Consider the following 19791-nt stretch of genomic DNA (forward strand, 5'->3'; position numbering starts at 1 on the left):
AAAACAAAGAAAATGAAAATGTTTGTAATTATTTGATTTATACAAACTGCTGCTCCTTCTGTAGCCCTCAACTAAATTTAATGTTAGGCAGAAGCTAAGTGTGTTATGATAACAGAAAGTATCTCTCACAGTGCAAAATCATACCTATTATAATAATACATCAACATTTTTCATTCTACAATAGCAGACTTCTATTTTTGTTTGAAATATTTTTTAAACAGAATTGCAGTACTTTTTAGGATCACAAGTGCAGAGCTGACTCTACATCAAGGTTCAGTCCACCATAAAATAATGAATGGATGCTGGGTGATGGGCCCCAGGCTAACAGACCTATATCCAGTAGTAGTGTCAAGGGATTGGAGCAAAATCCTGGGGGTCCCAAGGGACAAAGACATGTCCTGCTGCTGGTTGCCAGAGTTTGAGTTCCAGCACCTAGCAGTAAATCTACATCAGCACTTTCAGGTGGATTGATCTCCATCCCAATAATGTATAGAAGAGGCCGAGGTTTAGGACAGGGAAATGCTCATGTAAGTGTCCACTGACTCCTGATACTTGGGGCATGGGAGAGGTATATTAAGAGTGACAAATCGTAATAATGCTTTGGATGGATGTGGGTATTTAATACTTGCTCGGAGCAGAAGTTGGGCATTATTCATGCAAATATTCACCAATTCCTAAAGTCTGAAAAGGTAAGTTGTCTTGAAGTGAGAAGGAACCAACAGACTTTTTCAACCTTTTTAACATGGGGGAACCCTTGAAATAACTTTCAGGTCTTCAGAGGACCCCTACTATAATATCTGTATCCATGGTTCACAGTATATTAGTGTAGTAGTCAATGGGAAGAATGTCTCTTACATTGCTGGCCAGTGGGAAGAATTTTACCTCTACAGATAAAATATGATCCAGTGAATTTTATTGAAAACATAAAACTTCCAATAAGTTTCAGGGGTACCAAGGTCCAAGTTTAGGACCATGAACTTTCTTTAGTAAGAGCTGTCACCAGGGACTGTGGGCCCTGTAAGTTCTTCCTCCCACAGATACCCGCATTTTGGGGAACTCTTCCTTCTACTGGCATCAACTATAAAGCTTTTTCTCTTTCCACTGACCAGGAATCGAGTTGTATATTACATAATCCTGACTAAAGTATTTACAGTCTCAACAGCCACTGGTTGCTAAGTAGAAGATGTTTAAAATTATCCTTAGGTTCATATGTATCTGTGTCTTGCTTATATCACAGTAGTTAAAGAGTTAAAAGGCTGTGCCAAAGCAAGTAGTCTCATCCCTACCACAGTTCTTTATTTAGTATCACATGGTCACAGATGTCGGAGTTTCCCTCACTTTATTATTATTATTATTATTATTATTATTAAACAGGATTTATATAGCGCCAACATATTACGCAGCGCTGTACATTAAATAGGGATTGCAAATGACAGACTAATACAGACAGTGATACAGGAGGAGAGGACCCTGCCCCGAAGAGCTTACAATCTAGTAGGTGGGGGAATTTCACACACAAAGGATGTGAGATATGTAGTGTGGGAAGTAGTGATGGTTTCAAATGACAGAAGAAGCCGGGTAGGCAAGTTTGAAAAAATGGGTTTTGAGTGCTCTTTTAAATGAGCAGAAAGTAGGAGCAAGCCGAATAGGACGAGGAAGACCATTCCAGAGAGTTGGAGCAGCTCTAGAGAAGTCTTGTATCCGTGCATGGCCTATCCTGGTGACAGAACCATAGTCAGCTACCTCCTTGTTTTACAAATTTTAGATGACTAAACACTATAGCATATTTGAAAAACAAATGAAAAGAGGAGGGTATTCTGTAACCAGTTGCTTCAGAATCATTTTGCTATGGATACATGAATGATTCAGTGTCAGCAGCCCAAATCACAATGTATGCAGACAAGGAAATGTGCCAGGAGTAGTAGAGGAAGGACGCAGAGAAGATGTTTTCTGGTGTTGCGTGACAGAATACATATCCGTCATTCTTCTACATTTTCATCATTCTTGTTTTTCCCTATCAGCCAATCATGAGTTGTGTAGCAAACAAACATCTCAGGAGAAGTGAAGGACAGCTTTGTTCCATACCACTCCAAATGCAAAGAAGCGTATATTTCCCTTCAATTCCACTAGTGTTCTCAAAGGATGGCAAAAGAAAGAAATAAGATGAGAAGTTACATTTGCAAACTTGCCTAAAATCTCTGCACATAATTTAAAATCTTTAATGTAATAAAGAGTTCATTCTAAAAGTAGCAAAATAAAGTCTGAAAATACATTGGCATCAAAGTGTGTTGGGGTCTAATAACTGCATGTTACATGTCATATTGTACTAAAATTAAGGGTCCTGAAAGGCAAGTCTGTAAATGTATATTTTAGTTATCATAACCACTCCTCATATTGTCTATTAAACTCAAACTAAAGTTGGAAAATTGGAATCAGACAGGTTCTTACTACAGAAAGAGATAGACAATGTCCCTTCTGCAAAAAGTATTTTTACCTGATCGCCATCTGTCAAAATCTGCTGAGCTGCGCATGCTCAGCATTGGTTGCTAGGAATACCTGAATGAACCCCGGCGCAAGTTACATCATCCCAGCCCGGCAAATCAAGGTGGCTGAAGATCAGAATGTGTAATAGAAGAAAGGAGAAAATGGAAAGAACAAGGACTGGTGAGTATCCCCAGGGTTTAGTTCTGCTTTAAGATAAAATTGGAATATAGCATTGCTTTGCATTTATTCCCACTTCTCCATATTTGGTTGCGCTACATCCTAAAATTAATAATTATCTCAAAAAAATTAATGCGGTTTTAATAATTTACCAGCGCCAAATAACCTTGATTGAAAAGCAGAAATAATATAAAGTCATATCCACACCTATTACTCAATCTGTGTTGCAGGGTTTTTATCAATATAATAAAAAAGAAAAATAGAAAGCTGGACAGATTTCAGATTGTTTTCTGCTCTAAAAAGTAATTTCAATGCTTTTAACAACATAAATAAAATCAAATACCAACACAATTGCAAAATAAACAATAGGAAACAAATCAAACTTTAGCAAGCAGCATTATGCAATTTAGGAAAATCTCAAAGCTATTTAAAAGATTTAAAGTAAATTAGATTAGGGAGGTCATCCCATTTTCTCCATAAGGTCAGTGTGACAATACATTGGTAATACCAATCAGTTTCAGAATTACCTAGCAGGATCTTTGAATACAACATCAACTGTATTCAAGAAATTCATATTCAATAGATATTCAGGAGATTGCTTCTAACAGTATAATCTATCCAAGTGCCTCTGAACTGGAAATTTTCCACCACAACATTTTCTACTGTCACGAAAATCAGTGACAAGTGAAAATATCCATTGTCCTCTTTGGATGTACAAATCATATGTATTGGGTACAATGGAAACTAGCACTGAGGTATGGTGTGGACCTTCAGCTAATCAATTGTTAGAGGTGTCAAGCTATTATAGTAAGGAGAGAAGACAGTATAAAAGAAGATGTCTCTGTATATAAATTATATGTCAAAAACTACTATAAATCTGGTTATGTGTGATTTGCAAACAATCCTTTTTCAGCAGATCAAGATTTGGTATGATGGGCTAAAAGTATTTTCCTTGACTTTCTCTTTTTATATATTAAGGGATAAAGCTTGTTACTTATTTGCCAAACCATTCATATAATTCTTTTGCATCATTGATTGTATGTGTATAGAACAAAATGTGCAATGCACACGGACATACATATGATTATATGCATCTGCTCTTAGTTTAACTACATAGAGGCAGAAGGAATTGGTTGCTTTTGTTGTTGTTCATGCTATATACTATAAAAGCTTTCAAGGAGTTCTTATGGAGTGTTCACAGTATACAGTGGTTTCTACCTACTAAATGTTAAAAAAAAACAACCAGCGAACAGGTGACAGCATCAAGGGCACCTAAGCCTCATTGATGTCCGCAGGGAGGGAAGGCTAGCCAGTCTGTTTTGATCCCACATAAGAATTACTGTAGTACAAAATGCTGAAAAATACAATGTTGGTCATGACACACAGCGCAGCTTGCTGTGTAGCTGCAGGCCAGTCAAAGTGTCCATGCTGACCCCTATCAACTGCCAGTAGCTTATACATTGGGCACATGAGCATCAGAACTGGACAAATGAGCAATGGAAGGTGGTGTGGTCTGATCAATGAGGGCAGAGAATGCAGGCCAGCATGGGTAATCTGATTTTCTATGCAAAGTTCTGTTGAGAAACCTTGGATCAAGACATTATTTTGCTTATTACAGATATCCATTACCTAAATGTGGTGAACCATGTACTCCCCTTCATGGCAATGATATTCCTTGACAGCAGTGGGGTTTTTCAGCAGAATAATGTGCCCTGACACACGGCAAAAACTTCAATTATGTAAGGAACACGCCAAATAGTGTTGACTTACTGTCAACACTTTCCCAATTTTCAATGCCACTTGAGCATCTGTAGTGACAGGGTCACTTTACCTAGAAAACCATTACCTGGTCTGATAATTATTCCTAGTTGGAATTGCAAAATCATGATCTAAGGGTTAGCGTTCAATGTAGTACCTATACCTGTATAATGCTTTATCAACCAAAGAAATTTTCATGGTGTAATGCTGCCTGCACAAAGTTACAACAAAGCCCACATATGAGTGCCACCTATTATCAGGCACAGAACAGAAGAATGGTCCTGTTTTTATGTTATGAGTCCAAAAGTGACTCCTGACTATGGACTCCTGACTAAATACAGCTTGCATATACCTTGAAAAAGAAAAAAATGTTGTATAAGCCTCATAAACAGGCCACTAATAAATGTGATCCTTTCCACCTCCCCTATGATAGATCCACTTAACACAGTAGAAAAAAAAGGTAAAAAATGAGCAGCCAGGAATATCCAATGAGGTTATTTTTAATCAATGGACAGAGTTATGTAGATATCCATAAATTACTTTTTACTATATGTAAATTATATGATCTGAAATGATTCCACAACCATGACTTAAATCAAATATTTTTCTCTTTCTTTCCTTTCCATTCTGTCCTACTTTTGAGCGATAAATAATTCAGATATTAAATATTCTATAAAGTGATTGTGACCTCTGGTAAAATTCCAATTCCTGCCTTGATTTCTACTTTACTGCAAGTCATCACATTCAGTTAATAATACTCTCCTCCATGCATTATTTCCAAGAGGTTGTGCTCAATATCCAGTGTAGTTAATTTCTAATATTCTCACCCAAGCCATTAGTAAGGCTGTATTATTTAACACATCATATCCTAGACTAAGTAGACTTCTTACACTTGAATTCATATGAACCGTTGCTCATTTCATTTCCTCTACAGCTGAAGTGATATGAGCTTAAGAGTTTGCTCTTCAGCAACCCTTAATGCTTGATATTTGTTCAGTCATGCATCCGTGTCACATGGCTTTCATTTGTACTAACTAGTTCAGAATTCTGATGAAAAAATAAGGCAAAAAAGATATCTAAGGGGTTACTTAATCAAGGGAAATAGTATTTAACCTGGCCTCTGCAAAGTTCACTATTTAACCATGGCAACACATTCTCAAAATTATAAGCATCCGGCCATTTGTACCTCAATCTTCTGCAATTCCAACATTAGAAAATCCTCGTTTTAAAGTTTGGTGTGAAAAAAAGCATTTTGCTTTAATTTAAAAAAATCAATTCACAGTATTGTCATTACTGTACGAAGAGATTCAATGCAGACCCGCTGCCTATTATGGGTGAAGTGTACTGCCATGATGGCCTTTTGTATGTTACTGTGGAGAGAACTCATGGGTAGATTATTACAATCTAAAGTGGAGGTGAAATGCACGTACGATGTTAGATGATATACAAATGATTCTCAGAGTAAGTGTCTAATATTGTAGACGTTGTAAGTCAGACTATTGCCTGTTTATTAGGGCAGGAACCTGCTTCCTCAACCTGCGTTTTCATGTGGCTTCCAACACCTTGTCAACCACTCAAGCACTCTGCAGTGCTGGTTCAACAAGAGCCAATGTCTGCAAATGCGACAGCTCGTGGCACGGAGCGGTACTAGTACTAGTGGTACTAGTACTAGTGGTTCTAGTACTAGTGGTTCTAGTAATGCTCACTAGAGGCCCTATTCATTCCCTACCACAGTGAGACACTAAATTCACTGCAGGTGTATGTCAAGGGTGCAAGACAGCATACTCAACAGTACAGGACACTCACATGATTAGGAAAAGCAACTTGCATGGTATAGCACTTGCAACATACTACCATAAAGCATGGTAAGGAGGAGTGCATTCAATATTTATCTGTGCAAATTCTAAACTAGTCCTAAACCAAAAGCTAAATAGTCTCTAAAAAGAAAAAAAAAACTCATTAAAGAAATAGTTTTAATACATGTAAACAAATCTGACGAATAAATCAATAATCAAATTACTTTCCTACAGTTACCTACATGACATTAGAAAGAAAGTGGCAGCCAGCTCTGTAAGTGGGTGAAAAAGCAAATAAATGCACAGCAGTAAAATCAATCTAAAAATCAAAACCACGTCTCATACCATCAAGGAAAAAGCTCCTGGCAGAGATTTACCACATTAAAGAACCTTCATATTCAAGTATATATTGATGCTTTTCTGATCTTGCTAATATAATAAAAGTCTATTCATGCAACGCCAATGAACACAGCACACAGCAAATCAAAACAAACCTGTGGCTTTCAGTACGTTTCTGGCATTGGAGAGGAACTTCGACGGTTGCCATCCACTAACCTACATGTGAATGAGGAGTAAACAAAAAGCACAGCATAGAGAAGCATCTGAAAATGGCGCTTCTTAGCAGGGTTGGTCGAGGGCAATGGAACCCCTATGCTCCCTTTTCCTATACAAAATGCATCCTAGCAGCAATATACTCGTATGCATGGTGTGCTTTAAAACCCAAAACTGCAATATAAATATTATTACCATTCAAGTATGATATCACTTTTCTTCAAGGACACATTTGATTCTAACTACTATATTACTTAATTTTGTTTAGTTATGTACAGGTTGTCCCCAGGTTACATACGAGATACGAGGGACTGTAGGTTTGTTCTTAAGCTGAATTTGTACATAATTCAGAACAGGTACATTATTTTAATAAATGCAATTAGGACAGATGTTTGTCTCAACATAATATTAGGCAGCATGGTGTCAGTTACTGACACCAAAAAAAAAAACCTGGATCTGGAACAAGCTTATAATAGAAAAAGAGGCATAAACATTTTTTAACAAAATTTTATTTAAGAAAAATTCTTATGCCTCTTTCTTTATTTCTCAGCCTTCTGAGTTAAATTTCAATGGTAACCTTTTTAGCAACATTCTTCTATGAAAATCCAACCATTCAAGTACATGCCTTGGAGTAGCAAGGTAAAGTACAGCTGAGGGGGAGTCTTGGAAATGCCAGATGTGGCCAATACGGAGCTAAATCTTATGAGTGACCCACCGCTGAAACTCCCTCTTCATTAAAATATCACTGCTACTAAAATTCCCGGCATTACTTGAGTCTATAAAACAGCCCAATGTGGGGCCACACATAGGCAGCGAGTGATGCCGGGAATTGAAGTAGCGGCGGGCCTTTGTCCTACACACAAAAGAGCAGGGAAGCCCCACTCGTATGTAGGATTCGTCTGTATGTCAGATGTCCTTAACTCGGGGAATACCTGTACTAAGGATTAGGTAGCAGAAAATGGAAGTAGTAGCATGAACTAAACCACCCGTTTTTGAATGTAAACTGATTGTAGTGTAGGTGTAGTGGTGATAATCTGCACACGTAATGGTTAACTGTAACCAAAACTTGATTCATTTTTGAAAATGGACAAACAAACGGCATCTTTGATTGGCTGCACTGGATTACTACAAAAAAAAAAAAGGCGGGCCAGAAAACTTTTTACTTTTGTAAGTTTTTTTAATACAAACCATACATGTATTGTAATAATAAAAGGAGCCTGACAACTGTAAAAAGAAAAAGAAAATTATGGAAATATAGTCCCCTGCCTTAAGAGAACTGATAAGGACAAAGAGATTATGGTGGTGTGAGGCCATCTGACACATGAAACTTGGAATCTAATTGTAAAGTCAAGACATCTACGTAAATCAGAAGAATACTGATCATTATTCTACTGGACAACTTGTGAAGTTCTATTTATAAACAATAAACTAATAATGTACAGCGCTGCCAAATATGTTGGCTCTATATAAATCCTGTTTATTATTATTATTATTATTAACAATATTATTTATAATAAAAAACGTCAGATTCACTGCTTTATAAAAAAAGACCACAAGAAACATTGTAGGGTTTTTTTTAAACACTAAAATCTTACCAAATGCATTTCAAAAAGAAAATCAGCCACGTGGATCATCTGGTTCATTATTTGTAACTTATTACTAACAACAATATGTAGTGCTGCTTGAGAGAGGTCTTCGAAGAGTATGATATTCAGATATAAATAGTAGTGTTGCAAAGTTAAGGTAAAAAACACATTATATGCCCCATTTATCAACAAGAACACAGCCTGTGCTCAAAAAATGCGTTATTTATTCTCAAAAGACACTATTTTGTTATTTGCCCCATTTATAAAACTAGTGACCAGCTGAAAAGATATAAAAAGATGATAATTGGCACTATGGCATTGGAGAATGCCATAGACTACAATAGAGATCGGGAGTGTTATTTCCATACACCTTGCCCCAAGTAACCCATGCAACCATTATGATAACACTCGTCTACAATATCTTCCTACAACAAAAATCAAATCTTACTCTTCTCCCGTAAATCTTCAACTAGTGGTTTATAGTAATATCCTTCTCGAGGAGGAATTATAAGAATATTTTTTTACATCTTGTGGTATTTTATGTACACAGTACTTTCTTTTTATTGCAATTTTCCTTTAGTAGGTATATGAACCTGAAATACTAGGTATGCTCAATGGCACTTTGGCAGAATTTACATAAAGTGTCATTTATGCTACAAGAAGCTTCATCAATAGTTCACATTTAATTATTATTGAACTTTTACATAATTTGTGTATTGTTAAAAAGAATAGTTATTAGCCTCTGTCATACTCTTAGATTCTTAAAAAATAATAAATTGTATAATTTTAGCTAATAGCTACTGTTGCATCAGTTTCTATAGCAACAGTGGATAGGGTCGCTACTTTCTAAAATAGAGTCTTTGATAATTAACTGTATGATGACAGCCTGACAACATTTAATGATTAATTAGGTTTACACAAGGAAATCGTACAAAAGATAAGCAATGCAATAAACATGTTGTGAGACGAAGTAGATGTTATAAAGTGCACAGTATATACCATTTACTTTTAATGGATGGATGAATCCAGAAGGTATCAAATGTTTAAAACTAACTGATCACCATGATACATCGCATGCACTTTAATACTTTAAAAACTTTTCAAATTATAATGTTTTCTTTCTTTAGATCCTGCACAAGCCATAAAAAGGAAAATATTTACATATGTTTGTGTGTTGCGGTACTAAATACATAAGACAAAATGACAAATGTGTAATTTGTGTGAAAAAAAAGTGATAAAATAATGATAAAAGTAAAAATTAGTTCTTGTGGCTGTGTTATACATAACCCTTATGTGACTCAATATCACGAGTCAGTTATCTTAAAATATATAAAGCTGTGAATGTGACATTTATCAAAATGGATCAAAGGACCAAAGGGATTCGGGGCTTGATAAAGGGCTCTGTGGAAGTAAAGACAAGCGTCAGTGTTCAACCCAGAAATGTTGTTTAACAGGGTGAGAAGAAATTGTAGGGGGATGGTAGCCCCTTCATTGTGACCCAACTCTTCAGTAACAACCCAAAAACACCCGGGTAGTTACGGAAAAGTGCCGAGTGGTGCGCCTGGGTATAAGGGGCTGGGGAGAACACTGAAGTGTGATTTTTTTAAATGATAACTTTAGTTCTATTTTAAGGGGTCTGCACAAGTGCCTCTAAAGCCAATTCCTATTTCCTGCTTGTGTCGGTGCTTATGCTGCACTTCTCTGCCCCCTCACACACATATTCCTATTGACCATCAGGATGATGGGCTGCCTCAATGGCTAACAGTATTGTGCTGGATGTAGAAGGAGGTGACCATGCTCCAACAAAACTATCAAGTGCTAGAGTTTTGCCTTACAGAACAGCTTGAAGTTGGCTGTAGTGTAAAGATTTTAATTGTCCGCGCATCCAGGCTAAGAAACAGAATGTTTGAATTTTTTTTTTTTTTTTTTTACAAATTCTCTTTAACATGATTGGATCTCTTAGAAAAGTAAAACTATCTGAATGCTTTACCATCAATGAAATGGCAGAAGTATATGAAAGATCTCTACAGAATATAAAGGAGCCTAAACAATCGCTATCGAATGGATTAGCATTTATCATGTTTTATGTACAAAGATTATATCTACAGAAGCAATAAAAGTAGGTTTGTTCTTGAAAGCAAAACCACAGCTAAACACCCTAGGATGCACAATAGCGTAATCTATACAAATCAAAATCGTAGAATGGAACATAATTGTAAAAAAAAAGAAGATGCAAGAGACTCTTTAAATCATACACAGCAATACATCAGTGACAAACTATAATTAGCAATTAGACTTTGCCATTGAGTAACAGAATATACTCATTATCCTAAAGCCGCCAGCATCCTAACAAAAAGTGAAAAGCATTCTGTTGCCACACCTGACTCTCACAAAGGTGTAGTAAGCCTGTATGAACTGCTGATTTGCTGCATTAGGAAAACAAGAAACCAAGACAAAAGGAACACTGAGCTGGGAAAAAATAAATAGCTGTAATTATTTTAATAGCCACACCAAAACGGTAATATGAAAGCCATTTTTTTCACATTATACACGCTTATGATGTGTCTTACATTCGTCTTCTGCAGCCATTCAATGAAAAAAGGTATCAAACTGGTTTCTTCTTTTATATATATCCAAGCAATACAATTAGAAAATCTATGCTCCAGTTTTCCTTTATCCCTGACTGACATTTATATGTAATGGTTATTAGGACATTTCTGTACTAATGGTCTGAGAATCTAAGTGTGGTTATACATATTTGGTGCTGTGTATTCCTTTTTTTGACATGTTCCACAAATCTGAAAAAGGCATCTTCGGCAAAAAAAAAACTCCAACCACTGATCAATCGTACTTCAGCAACAAAATGAAATATTTGCAGGCCTAAAATACCTAAAGCCACAGCCATAGATGAAAAGGGATCAGAACAATTGGAAGATAGGGGTCTATTGCAAAAAAAAAAAAAAGGAGGCATTACCCATGTTGGAAAATAAAAAGAAACAAATGGTGCATGCAAAAAAAAAAAGTATAAAAAACACAACAAAGAATGTTCATCCGCTTCATCAGGTAACCAAACAAAAATGCTTGCTCCGGACAGATACATTCTCATTTTAGAAATCTATGAATATGAGTAAATGAAGAAACGTTATAGCAACTTGAAGAAAACACCTGGGAGTTTTAAATGCTAAATTATTTCCTTTAACTTAAAAGTGTGAAAATATGAAAAGTTGGAAACCTCTGCAAACTGTGAAAAGCACAACTTGAATATCTACTTCTTTGGAATTACAGTTCTCTTCAAAGCTCAGGATAATCCTTAAATCTATTCTTACATTTTATTGAAAACATTATAATATCCACTATTGGTCTTCACATTACACACACAGCACCTTTAACACAGATTGAAGAAACAAGCAGGGGCAAAAAGGAAAAATGTAATTTATTGGATAAAGTCATATACAAATATAAAACAAGATGATAAACCACAACATATCAAAAATGAATGCCTTGACATATACATATACCTATACACATATCTATACACACATGTACATATATGTGTGTATAGATATGTGTTCAGGGATTTATGTATATAGTACCCTGTTGGAGATATCCTAATAGTGAGACTGTATCTAAGCAAACATGAAAACCTGTTGTATCTTTGTACTGGCCTCTGGCCCGCCTAGGGGTCTCTAATTCAAGGACTTCACAGGAATAACAAGAGGTAGTAAATACCAATAGAGGGTTTGCCAAGAAACCACAAACAAACAAACAGATGAAAGAACAGAACACTAGTAGGGCCTTCAAGGGGCAATTATTCCATCAAGCCTGAGTCAGCAGAAGATGGATGCATAATCAAACAGATGGGTTGATAACCCAGCTGGGACCTCTGGTTGACCCTTAAATTTAGATTCCAGCAAGAGATTCTTGTATCAAATTTAGTTGGGAGGTCCATCAAATTACCTTAACCAATCCCAATCTAGTGGGGTGTGTGCCAACTGATAGTCATTTTACAGAACACACCCACTAACCAATCAAGGAGTCCCAATGTTACCTAATGGGACTTAAATATTTAAAAGGGGAACCAGAATAATGGGGGTTAGACTTCTTAGGGAATCTAGCTCCTGGGGTACCGCGCAACATCTTAGCAGGTAGCTATAACACATTCCTGAATTGTGTTTCTATATTGTTTGGTATATGTCTCAGTATATGTTTATGCTATTATTTCTTTATTGTTTTGATGTATTTTGTACTATGTAGTTACTGGGTTATTGTAGGGGTTACTACTAATACCTTTATGTCCATGTGATATATATATGTAACATTGATTGAAGTTCCTATGTGTTTAAATATCTGACAATATTGCTGTGCACTTTGTCTTACCTTATTTTCTTAATTAAACTGTTTGATTGACTAGCTATTATTTGTGCATGAACCTTCTTCAATTGAATATCTATATGCATTGATATGGGGATATAATTTCCATATTTATGCAGATAAATATATTCCTAAATCCCAGGTATACTTAATTTTTCACACATGGCATCTCCATTTTTGTTAGATTTAGATTAGAGGTTAGATTTAAACATAGAACCTACTATTTATGATTTTTTAGTACGGCCTGATAAAGAAGGAATTAAATGAAGGTCTACTTTCTTTTTTACATGACTTATGTTTTTTAATTTACTGAATAAAACCATTTTCTGCTTCTAAGTTTATGTGGGGTACTTGAAGTTCTTTTTTTAGCTATCTAGGATAAGTGAATGGTAATTATTCATCTTATTTCAGACTTAATTATGATCAGCTGTCAAATATTTTTACTTTTTTTATTTCGAAAACATAAATTTCAAAATATAGTAAGCAATTACATCCTTAAAAAGTTAAGCACAGAAATGAAGGGGAAATTGAGTGGGATGCAAAGAGACGGAAATATACCTGCTGCATGCTATATCCCCTGCTGTTACCACAGCTTGAGATCAAATTGGAACATTACTAAGAGCCTGAAAGACAGATTAAGAAAAGATTAAAACTAATTGAAGAAATACTCTGTCAACCACCGCTTCAACAGTTACTGTATGAAAAATGTCATCTGAGACAGCGAGTCACATAGTACATCCATGCATTTCATCATCAAATGTACAAAAGGTCCTTCTCAGAATGAAAAAGCACAATAGCAATAGGAAAGACAAAAATAAACGGAATCAAGAGGCATCTTAAAACATAGTACATTCAGATGTCCACAGTATTCTCTTCAGTTTTACAGAAACAACCGCAGCTGAAGATTAGAATCTAAAACTTCCAGGAACATCTGACTGTTCCCCCTTCTTTGCACAGTGGTTCAATCTACAGGCCCCTACACAGTAACCACAGCCGGTAGCAGGAGAAATTGACTCACCTAAAAGTGTCAGGTTCTGCACAACTTCATTACTATAGATATCGGTAGAATGGGCAGTGGGAAAAGTGACTATGTTTTCTTTGCATGGAGCACTATATTTTGAAACTTTATTTTAGTAAGAAAATAGACAATCCTTTTATATAAGGTAAAAATTACCACATCGATCAAGAATTGAAGAGCAGAGCCTTCAGGGATTGACAAGTCACGTATCCCAGGAGACGTCTGGATGCTCCTTTTGCGCATGCTCGATCTCCGACATGCGCACAAAAAACTTTATCTTCAATGGGGTAAAAAATGCTGATCTCACCAACGCACAATGAGATGGGCACACTTTTCCCCATCTACATCACCCAATCTCACGATTTTTCAGCAGTGCAAGATCAGGTGATGTAGGAAGAAGACAGAAGAAGGGGAAAGATGATGGTGGTGCATGGCGTGGATGAAAGAGCATACCAGGATGACGCGGGACCGGACCCAGGAAAATTCCGGAGGGATCAATGGATCTGCAGATGGTAAAGGCGAGTTTTTTTTTCAGTTTACTTTCGTCTAAATATGTCCGTGTATTAGAAGGTGCCATCTATTTACACTGATAATAAAGGTAGAAAAGGATTTGTACATTTATTAACATTATTATTATTATTATTAAACAGGATTTATATAGCGCCAACATATTACGCAGCGCTGTAAATAACATAATATATGTTCTGCATTTATTGACCTTTGATTTCCAAAACTGGTAAACTACTTTGACATAATTTGTAATTATAACAAGAACCAACAATAGCAGCAAACAAATCGGATCACAGACTAACACACATACACACACATATAGAATACACACATGTAAGGGGAGGAACTAGAGAGAAACTTGTAATTGTGACACTTACCTCTTTCTCGATAAAGTGCTTCCTCTCCCCTGCACATGTTGGCAGTTCTGATACTGAGCATGGGTGCTCTTCCAAGTTTTTTCAGCTTCGCCCCTCCTGCTGGCCAATCAGGGTATAGCCTCTTAATCACCCTTGGCTTTTTAGCTGGCTCAGACACAACGCTCATTGTTCATGCAATGTGTCTCCACTGCTGCCGAGCCCTAGCTTTGATGAGCATTTCCTATACACTGGCTAATTCAGTGCTTTCCCAGTCTGTTTTTTTCTGTCTTCCCTTGTGCTGTTCCAGTGTTCCCCTGTGTCTGCGGTGACCCCTGCGTTCCCTGCCCTTCCCCTGTGGTTGCGGTGACCCCTGCGTCTCCAGCCTTCCCCTGGGTCTGCTGTGACCCCTGCGTCCCTAGCCTTCCCCTGGGTGTGCAGTAACCCTGTGTCACACGTGCCTCCTGTCACTCTCTGTGTCTCCTGTGTTCCCCTATGTTCAGTGTTCAGAAAATATTTTTCTAAATGTAACATATACATAATCTGGGCATATCATACATTTAGTGCAAAATATATTCGACAAAGTTCTGCTGAGTAAAATTATATTACATTCGTTCATCCTTCATGTAATGTACAAGAACGTGTTTTCATCAAGAGGAACTCTACTCTCCCATGTTGAATTGTGTAACATGCAGTAGGAATAAAAATTTTGTGTAAAATATTAGAATACCATCATGAGATTAAATCATCCATACACAAGCAAAGGCAGTCACCATAGTTCTTTTCATAATCATTGGAGTTTTTAGGGTTGTATATTGTAATGAACCACTTTGTAAACTTTTTTTTAAGCCAGAATATGACAATGTTTGTTTCTTTTGGAGTTATAATCATGATATCATCCTTGTGCCTCTAACTCCTAGTCTCATTAGATCTGGAGTGATAATTGGAGATGTCACTACTGCTTACTGTTCCTACTGCTAAAGAGAAAGCTAAGAATGGACCTACAACGCAAGGGACATACTCCTTTGGCCTTATCCATTCTGAGGAGCTTTGCCTTCTGCTTTTCCACCTTTTCTGCTTCATGATTATCCTAAAAATCCTCAGATGTGTATTAGGATGGTATTTGTTACCAGTTATTCCCCACACAGGGAAACACTGAAGGACCAAGGTATGGTAATTACTGAGGTTGAAAAGTTCAGGTACAATAAGCCTTTAGGCCATACTTGTACAGGTTGACTATCAAAAATCTGGCAACCTCGGGACCTGAGGTGCGCTAGATTTTAGAAAATCTCGGACACTTTTTCTTTTTTTTATATACTTAAATCCACTGTGCAGCCTTCCTCTAGCAGCGCCACAGACATGTGGCACAGTTCCAGGGAGCAGGCAGCAGAGACGTCTCAACATGTATTTAGTGTAGCAAGTATTTTTGCAGAACACTATCAAAACATTGGTGGCCAGACGGTGTACTGCAGTCCCTGTATTGAATATGCGATCTGAAATGAATGCCGGGAAACTGAAGTAAACGGATTATCGATGGCCAGATTTTTGATTGTTAACCTGTACTTACAGGTTACCCGTTACATAGTAGGTTAGGTTGAAAAAGACATAAGTCCATCAAGTTCAACCACTAAGGAAATAAACATATCCCAGATATAAAACCCTATAAGACATAGTTGGTCCAGAGGAAGGCAAAAAAAAACCCTTATACAATTTGCTTCAACAGGGGAAAAAAAATCCTTTCCGATTCCATGAGGATGTTCCCTGGATCAACAGTCACTGTTATTTTTACTTTAAATCCTTAATACCCAGTTATATTCTGTGCTTCTAGGAAAACATCCATTTTTTTCCTAAAGCAATCTATAGTAGTTGATGAAACTACTTCCTGAGGGAGCCGATTCCACATTTTCACAGACCTTACGCTGAAGAATCCCTTCATTATCCGGGGCTTAAACTTCTTATCCTCCAGGCGCAAAGAGGGCCCTCTTGTTCTTTGTAATGATCTCAAAGTGAATAATGGGGAAGAGAGTTCTCTATATGGACCATTTATGTATTTATACAGGGTGATCATATCCCCCCTATACGGCTCTTCTCAATGGAGAATAGATTCAGTTCAGCTAATCTCTCCTCATAGCTGAGCTCCTCCATTCCTTTTATTAATTTAGTTGCCCTTCTCTGCACTCTCTCCAATTCAACAACATTCCTTTTTGAACTGGTGCCTCAAACTGGACTGCATATTCCAGATGTGGTCTGACCAATGCTTTGTACAGGGGCAGGATAATGTCTCCATTTCTGCAGTCTATTCCTCTTTTAATACAAAAAAAGTAATTTACTAGCTTTAGATATTGCAGCTTGGCATTGCATGCTGTTATTAAGTCTATGATCTACCAGAACCCGAGATCCTTTTCCATTTCTGACTCCCCCAACTGTCCCCTAGACCATATGAAGCATACATGTTGTTAGCTCCCATGTGCATAACTTTACATTTATCTATATTAAATGTCATTTACATTTGTTTCCTATACTTACATTTTTTGGGGCACTGCTTGCACATTTCAACCCTTTCTAAAGCAACACCTCTAAAGGCCAGCTAACCAGAAAAGAGGATGTTCACCAACTATCCTTCCTACTTTTCCCAAACTGAAGAGGAAACAAATTTTCATTTGTTTGTTTGCAGCAAACTGTGTTCCTGTCACAAACCAAATAATTTTTTAAACTGATAGACTCAAACTGATGTCATTCTACTTGTCTGAAGAACAACATTCCACAGTTTTTTTGTAATCCTCTCAGACATTTTAACCCAATTAGAGACACTGGAATATTAGTGTGAACAAGAAAGTTAATTTTAGAAAATGCATGCATGGGAGAGAAATGTGTTTAATTACCGTAAGAAGAAAAAAAAAATCAGGCTTTAAGAGATTTATGCTACATGAAGCTTTAAAACAAAGTTACAAAAACCCAAGTCACAGCCAGTAACTTTGTATTAATGAGACTGTAACCCAGTATCAAACACCTTGCTGATTAAACACTGTAGGTAATAAATTTCTCCAAGAAACTCACAATTGTCAAGTTGAGCACTCCCGAATATTCATACAATTAACAGTGAATCAAATAAAGATTCTAAAGGAAAATGTAACAACTGTGTTTGATAGGAGAGCCTCTATAACAATATGACTGAGCTTGTTCCTTCCTTAAGTCCCTAGTATGTAACAGTTAGACCTCCATCATCTTGTCGTAAGTACTGTCTGCAATACATTTTTGTAGCAAAGGAGAGGGCTAAGGAACATACTACAATGACAATCCAACATGCCAGTGGAATGATTGTTCTGAAAGGCTAAGCAACTAAAATTTAGGTTTTGCAGCAAAAAAGTGACAAAACAGCTTTGTGCTCTCTTTAGGGATGCCGTCATATGTAAAGATTCATCAAAGATCTTGTCGCTAGCAAGAATTTGCCAACTATAAGGCTTTGGTTAGGTTTTGTTACTTTGCTCCTCTAGCCAGGAAGGAACAACACTGGTACAGTATGTGTTTATATTGCCTTGCCTTATCCTCTATAGTGATTCTACTAGTGGCAAGTTAATTTCAGCAAAAGAATTGCCATTAGGTTGAGTGTAGTATGTGAGGCTGCCTGGTATGGGAACATCTGATTTTCACATGCATATTCCAAGACAGTGACTCACCAAGTAGAGAAGCAAGGATAAATATGGTAGCCTAGGCATACTGTATATAGTGTACTCCCCAGAAATATTCTTCAGCTGGATGGGGTGAAACTATAGCGGGTTGGACAAAAAGTGTGGGGGGCAACCTGCAACAAATTTAGTGCTCCCAGTTGTTTATGACATAGGTATCCAGAAAGTCTTAAAATTGTGTCAGTTTTTTACTGCTTTGGTCCAACTTTCTAATGGCTGTTGCCCAATAGCATGTCTTATTTTTCCATTGTCTTTGAATGTCCCAAAATGCCCAGTGCCCCTGATTTGTAACTTAACTTCCTAGTGTCCCATGTTGTTTAATCACTTGTTGTAGGGTAATAGCGTAATCAAGGTAGTGTAGTTAAAAAAAAACACAGACACACACACCAGAAACTTTTTTTATTAAAACTGCTTGAAAAAAATGCAAAACACGCAGTGACAAGCAGCTACAAATCAGTAAAACCAACTCTGATGATAGGCTCCAACAGCCAATCAAAAAAAAATTGAGTTTGTTTAAATGAAAACTTTTATTTCAAGTTACTGTGGTCCCAGGCCACATTTCGTGGTTGCACTAAACTTGTTAAAAGACTTCAGCTTGGGAGGATTAGACTATCTTCACCTAGCTCATAGCATGTGACATTAGACCTACAACCAGCAGCAGATGAGGGAAAGCCTTTAGTTCCATTCAGATTTAATGCACGTGTTTTGGGCCGACAATGCCACTCGCTGGTATAAATTAGATCAAGAGTTCAAAAACTTGATTTTTAAAAGTAAAAGTATATATTTTAAATATCTACATCATCTGGAGATAAAAAAATATATATATAAAAAATGATGACAATATAAACTCATACTGTCATTTTTCCTTGGTATGTGCACTGGAAGGTAAAACAAAGGATGCTACAACTCATGGGCAAATAATCAAGCTTCAGTCAATATTGTAAAATCAAATCAGCAGAGAAACAGATGTTAGAGAACAAATAAAGAAGGTTGGCTCCTGATACAACTGACTGTTCTTTTTGTTAACAGTGGCTGCACAAAAACACATATCCTCTCCCTCATCTGTATTTGCCCAATTAGCAAATTGTTAAACCAAAGGTAAACAAAAAGGTAGCTATAACAGACAGAGACCATTTCACATGCAAATACTGTAACTAGTTCCAGTTTCAGAATCAGTTATAGAAAATGTATTAAAATGCAAACAAAATATAGTATTTCAAAAGTGGAATTCTAGAAAACTGTGTTTTTCGATGAAGTTATTAATGCCTGGGCTCCTTGGAAAATTTTCCCCTTACATTCTGTGCAACTGGTCACTGGGAGATAGAACATGCAGGATCCCCTCCAGTGGGGAGATTAAAAGCAATTATAGTTCTAGCTGGAGGAGGAGAAAGGTTGGGACCTATGTACCTATGTGAAATTATCCTCATTTAGTGGTCACTAGCAAGTCTTTTGCTTAGAGTTTCTTAGAAAATAAAAAATACCCAAAACCTTAAATGCATA

This window comes from Pyxicephalus adspersus, chromosome 7 (genome assembly GCF_032062135.1).
Source record: "Pyxicephalus adspersus chromosome 7, UCB_Pads_2.0, whole genome shotgun sequence".
NCBI classification, from domain to species: domain Eukaryota; kingdom Metazoa; phylum Chordata; class Amphibia; order Anura; family Pyxicephalidae; genus Pyxicephalus; species Pyxicephalus adspersus.